The sequence below is a fragment of the Lissotriton helveticus genome, chromosome 3_1 (assembly GCF_964261635.1).
Source record: "Lissotriton helveticus chromosome 3_1, aLisHel1.1, whole genome shotgun sequence".
NCBI classification, from domain to species: domain Eukaryota; kingdom Metazoa; phylum Chordata; class Amphibia; order Caudata; family Salamandridae; genus Lissotriton; species Lissotriton helveticus.
This window is the reverse complement of record NC_136061.1, coordinates 945,476,553-945,482,552: the sequence shown is the minus strand read 5'-3', so window position 1 is coordinate 945,482,552 and position 6,000 is coordinate 945,476,553. Positions and strand designations below refer to the sequence as shown.

General features: G+C 43.4%; 1 protein-coding gene across 1 annotated transcript in view; it reads left to right on the top strand.

Annotated features, from left to right (window-relative positions):
* The first annotated feature begins 640 nt into the window (after window positions 1-640).
* LOC144823117 (putative methyltransferase DDB_G0268948) overlaps window positions 641-6,000 on the top strand; it is a 245,705-nt gene continuing 240,345 nt past the window's right edge. Inside the window, exon 1 of the mRNA XM_078681311.1 lies at window positions 641-680. The gene's annotated coding sequence lies outside the window, so the exon portion shown is untranslated. The remainder of the gene's footprint in view (window positions 681-6,000) is intronic.

Below are 6,000 nucleotides of genomic sequence, written 5' to 3'. Positions count from 1 at the left end.
AGCACAAGGAATGGGTGGCCAAATAGGTAACTAAACAAATGCCAAAATTTTCTCTTGATTGGGTAAATTCTGCTGTGCGGTAAATGGCACATTGCTCCGGCCATATGAAATATGGAGAACCAACATTTGGAGAAAATGACCATTTGTATAAAACCACAACGTTTTCATATGGTTGGGAGTAATCCAATGTGGGAAAGGGCTTACCAAGCAAAGTGAACACAGTGTTAGCCTACAAGGATGGAAAAGAAGAAACAGAAAGCATTCCCTGACTTTCTATTGTTGCAATTATGTATCACAGTATATTGTTTCAAAGTAATGACACTCACCCAAAATCAATGTGGATCGCCTGCATCATTCTGTGAAGGTAATAAAATTAAATGTTAATGTGTAGCTGTTTACTACAGCTGTATATTCATAAAAATAAAGTAATCAAAAGAGCCTAAAATAACTGATGAAAGCTTCCTCGTGGTGCTTCTAATTAAACATGCTCTCAGCTGAAAATTATTTCAGGTTCTTTCAAATGTTGACCTCCCCTTCCCCCCAGGGACCTGCTTAACGAGCAGCACCATGTGCACACACTCAGCTGAAACTGCCAATATAAGGCAGCCTCAGCTCACTAACTGGTGTGCACCCAAGCAAATCGGACGCGTGTGCCAGTGCTCAGCTTTCATTAATAATCGGTAAGCCAGTGAGTCTGCCAGCAGACACTTGATGGCGGCTTGCAGCAGTTTTTTCTTCTTTTAAATGACACAGAAACCAATGTTGTTTTTTTGTATGTGACCACACTTATTGTGGTAAGTCCTTTCCCACATTCGATTATCCCCAACCATATAAGCACTTTGTGGTTTTATATAAATGGTGATTTTATACAAATGTCGGTTCTCTACAATATATATAGCCCGAGCTGCGCTCTGTTTACAGCACAGCAGCATTTACCCAATCAAGAGAACATTTTTAACTCAGTTTCCTTAGCTATTTAGCCACACATTCGTTATGCTGTTTCCCCCAGGTATTCCTCCACCCCCCTACCCCCAACTCAGGTTTTTTTTTTGTTCACGCCATCAATCCAACTGTGACATTTGCCAAAATTCTTTCCGGTCAATATTTATATATTGCATATAAGAATTCTGTTCTCCTTGTATCTACCTGACTTAATTAAAGGTTATCATCCCTGGAGAATACAGATGGAAATCTCCAGACACACCTCACCCTGGGAGGTTGTGATTGATTATTTTATGCAGTGAGTATACACCAGAGGTACATTTGTCCTCATTTACGACTGTAACTTAGGAGTTCTCTTTACTAGTACCTTCCGGAAGTGTCATAACAAGACTGAAAATCTCATTGCAGTCTACAGACCTTCTTTCGACCCCTCTCCCCCAGAATCCTCCAATAACCATAGGAGGCTTGATTTAATTCTTCTAGGTGCGTCCCACAAAAAAATGAGTTATAACCAAGTTTGTAGCCACTATTGAGTCCAGTCAGTAATTATTATTATTATGATTTTTAAAATCTTTTTATGAAACATATGTCAGTTACAGTGTATGTACAGTAGACTTTCGGCTGACATTTGTAGACATAAATGCAGAAGGCAACGTATACAGCACTTTGATCCCTTACTCTAACATTTAAATTAATTTTTTCAAATCTACATTTCAAGACTTATGATTTGTGTATCCCTTCCTGAATGTACTATTTGTCATTTGCTGCAGAGTTATTACCTAATGGGTAGATTTTCTCCTCCAGTTTTTTATTTACTTATAATACATGTGAAGTATCCCAAACCCACTGAAATGGAGTTCCCTCTGTATAGGTGTTTCCCATTCTTTGTCCTAATGATTATCCTTTACAAATAACCTCAAAGGGTCAAAATGCTGACACTATAGTAGTGTATTGGACTGTTTATGACATTCAGGACCCTATAACTCTATGTTAGAGTTTAGATTAAAAAAAGTGCATCCTCTACAGTCACTATTTATGTATATAATGTATAGCACTAGTGCACTACTTGCTCACTTCAATTTCAGTGCGATGTTGGGTCGTTGGAAGTACCTCTCTAATTTTTAATATATATGTTAACAGAGTTAAATTATTTTATCTTCATAAGATTACCAATGTTGATTAATCAAATAAAATGTATTATTGCTAGTAGAAACATTCTATTGATGGTTACTTGTGAGGTTTCTGTGAAAGTTGAGGTCACACTTCCCCCTTCAGAGACCATTGTTTCCTATATTACTGTACCTTTCCGGCCCAGGAGTTAATCGGTTGCCCCTTGTTTTACGGTTAGCTTGTACAGGCTGGAGTACTGACTGCGGTTTTTTTGACCAAGGGGACAATGCCAGGGTACTGCATGTGTGTGAAGCGCAGGTCAGTCGCATCTCAGGATCAGTTTGTTGCTCAGAGTGGAATCACCTCTTGACACCCTCAATTCCAAATGCTACTACAGCACGAAAGATTGAGGCAATCAACTGAGGGAACTATAACGTCCCTGAAACATATGTTTTTTTAGTTTATTTCTAAGGTTTTTTAAATGCTAATTTCTAACTACGCCTACATAGGTAGGACATTTTCAGAAAGAGGAAGAAAGGCGCAGAAAGAAGCAAGAGAAGTGCAGAAAGAAGCAACACAAATGCAGAAAGTGGCAAGAGAGGCACAGAAAGAAGCAAAAGTGGCTTGCACACCATTAGCACCAATTTAACATGCACCATTAGCAATAAATAAGAGGTGACCATTCTAGGTTTGCAAAGGGCGTGCCACCACGCTATAACACTTGTCGCTGTATTGTTGGGAATGTTTAAGCTGTTTGAGCTAGAAACAAGGTTTTTTCTATTCAAATCTGCAGATTATGCATCAGATGATGGACTATGTGGCAAATGCGGAAAATGTATAATAGTGTAAAAGTCGGTGCAGCCAAACAGTCGCATAATTCCAGTGGCCCTGCTCTTATCTCTGACTAGGTCCAGAAGTTCTCCTCAGTGGTTCCCTCTTTTTTTGTCTCATTGAGTTTATAGTTTTGCTTCTATGGAAACGAGGAAGACTAAACCTGATCTTACCACTCCACACCACAGACTACCATACCACCTAATTACCCTTGATAACACATAATCCCACTCTACATAATTCCCATACACTAAATAGCACATACTTTCTATCCACATAATTTCACTGCACAACATACTACTACTCCCCTCCCCAAAAAATTAGTAGAAACTTTTACATTCACAACGCCAATAGCTCTAATTCGCAAATGTGAGACCTATTAGATTGCAAATGCTTCTTTGACTAGTACTCGCATTTGCAGAATGGCGGAGAAAGGGGCTGGGCCTCCGACCAGTGCTGAAGATTTCCACTGGGTAGGTCTTACAGGAGGTACCAGGAGGGCTTCTTGTCCCCCAAAGTCTCTCACGAGTAAAGTGGACTTCAGCCCCCCAACCCATAGTGTGCCAGGACAGGCCCTTGCAGAGTGGTGGAGAAAGGGGTGGCGTGGCCTCCGAAGACCTCTTAGCAATCCCTGTGTGAAACTTACTTGGGGTAACAGGAGGGGTAGTTGCCCCCAAGGACATCTATGGGGGCCAACTACCCCTCCTATTACCTCCAGTAACTCCCACAAAGCAGGATTGCTAAGTTCTCATAGCAGGCCACATCCCCTTTGCCCAACACTCTGCAAACGCACTCCCTGGCACGCTCTTGGATGGGGATTAAAGTCCCGTTCACTGCTGGTGGTCCTTAGGGGTCAACTAGCCTACCTGTTACCTCCAGTAAACCCCATACAGTGGGATTGCTGAGAGGTGGAAACAGGCCATACACCCTTTCTCCACCACAGTGCAAACGCACCTCCTGGCACACTCTTGGTTGGGGAATGAAGTCCCCTTGCCTCATGAGGGTCCCTGGGGGCCAACTAGCCCCCTTGTTACCTATAAATAGCCCCATGCAGCTGGATTGAGTGTTCAGAGGCCACACACCGATTTTTACACCACTCTGCAAACACGCGTCCTGGCACACTACTGTTTGGAGGATGAAGTCCACTTTATTCCTGAGGTCGTCAGGACACAAGGGGACCTCATCACCCCATCAGCAGTGCGTCACTAGGTGCATTTGCAGAGTGGTGTAAAAAGGGGCATGGCCTTGTACCAACTTGCAGCAATCCCACTGTGTGGAGCTTACTGGAGGTCCCTGGTGGCCTAGTTGGTGCCCCGGGACCCTCAGTAGCAACAAGGACTTTATACCCCAACTCAGAGCACACCAGAAGGCGTGTTTGCAGAGTCATGCAGCGAGGGGGCGGGGCCTCCAGGAGTTGCCAGTTTCTTTTTATTTTGTTACTTTTTTATTTTATGGGCGGGGGCCATGTGGCCCCCCTTCTACAGACCACTTTTGTCTCTGGTGACCCCATCCCCCGGGGCACCTTGCCTTTTTTTATTTTGGCCTGTGTGGCCCCCCTCCTGAGGCCGATTTGGGCCTCGGAACAGCATCACCCAGGGCCCTGCTTTCTTTTGTTTGTTAAAAAAATAATCCCCTGGGTTGGGCATTCCTTTTTTCTTTTTTGTTAAGGGAGGGGGGGCTCTCTCTTGGACCATTTTTGGCCCCGGGGACCCCATTCCCCGTGGCCTGGCCTCATGTTGGGGACTGTAGGGGGAGCCCCAATGCCCCCGTGGTCCCACCCGGCTCTCCGCCTCATGCGGGAGCATTGGGGCGGGACCATAGCAAACAGCAATGTCCCAGGGGTGGGTACCCAGGGACATTACAGGAGCCGGACATGGGGGTGGCGGTCCCCAGGGCCATTTAGGGCTCCAGGAGGGGGGCGCGCAGACAGAAGGCATTCCAGGGGGGCAAGCCCTTCAGTTTGTCTGGAGCATCCCCCAAAATTGTTTAATATAAGATATGCAAGGTGTGCATTCTGCCATCGTTCAGTGATGTATATATATTTTTTCCGTCCAAATGTAGTGTGCACCCGTTTGCAAGGAAAACATTCCTTAAATGTTTTGTCAAGAAATATCCTCTGTCTCTTGGATACAGGACACCGGAGGTTCACTCTCAGAGTATAATTCAAAACACAGAGAATAAGAGCAAGTGTCCCTATTTTGAATGTTTACCACATAATTTGCTTTTAAAGCAACAATATTTTTTGAATACGCTCTCTTTACATATATTTAAATTCGATGTGAATTTTATTATTGACGTTTCATAGTTCTGTTCAACGAAAGATGTTTTGTACTAGGTTGTCATAGTATTTTGTTTGTTTTTACGGATGTAGGGTTGCACATGATCACGTGAAACACTTCATTTAAAGCTCTGCACATTGGAATTTTCTTTTTAACATATACTTGTTTTATTTAAACAAGCACGGTTTGTTTTAGAAGATGTGGATTTCTGGATGGTGGAGGTTAGTTTGTAGATACTGTTGTTTTCTTTGACACCGCGTTGGGTATTATGCAGGGCTCGTGTTGGGGTACCACGCGGGTGGACGCGTCCCCCCACTTATTTTACCAGGAGATCAATAACTGAAGCAAATGGAGCCACACATTTACTCTTTGGCCTCTCTGGGGCGAGATCGGAGCTCATTCAGAACGCTGCTCTCGCGCTGGCTTCTCTGATGCAATCCCATCTAAGCATCCCCCCACTTCTTTTTTTTAGGACTTGTGCCCTGGTAATATGGGTTCACGAGTCGATGCACTTTAACGATTGAGGAATGTGTTTGAGAGAGATGCACCAGCACTGCATGTCGAACAGATTTCGAGCACTGGTGGTAGCTAGTTATGTTAAAGCATGTGGCGCATGGGATGGCGTTTTTGAGTTTTGTTTGTTCATTTGGGTAGATCACGATGGAGTATAAGAGCAGGGTCACTTACAGTAGTATTTGCTGGTTTCACTTGGAGCATGGTCACAGAACTCTGAGCACACCATTTTATTTTACATTTAGTCTGTATGTTAGATTGGTCTATTATTTTTTATGTTAGATTGGTCTGTGTATTATTCATTTATTATTATTAATATATTTCA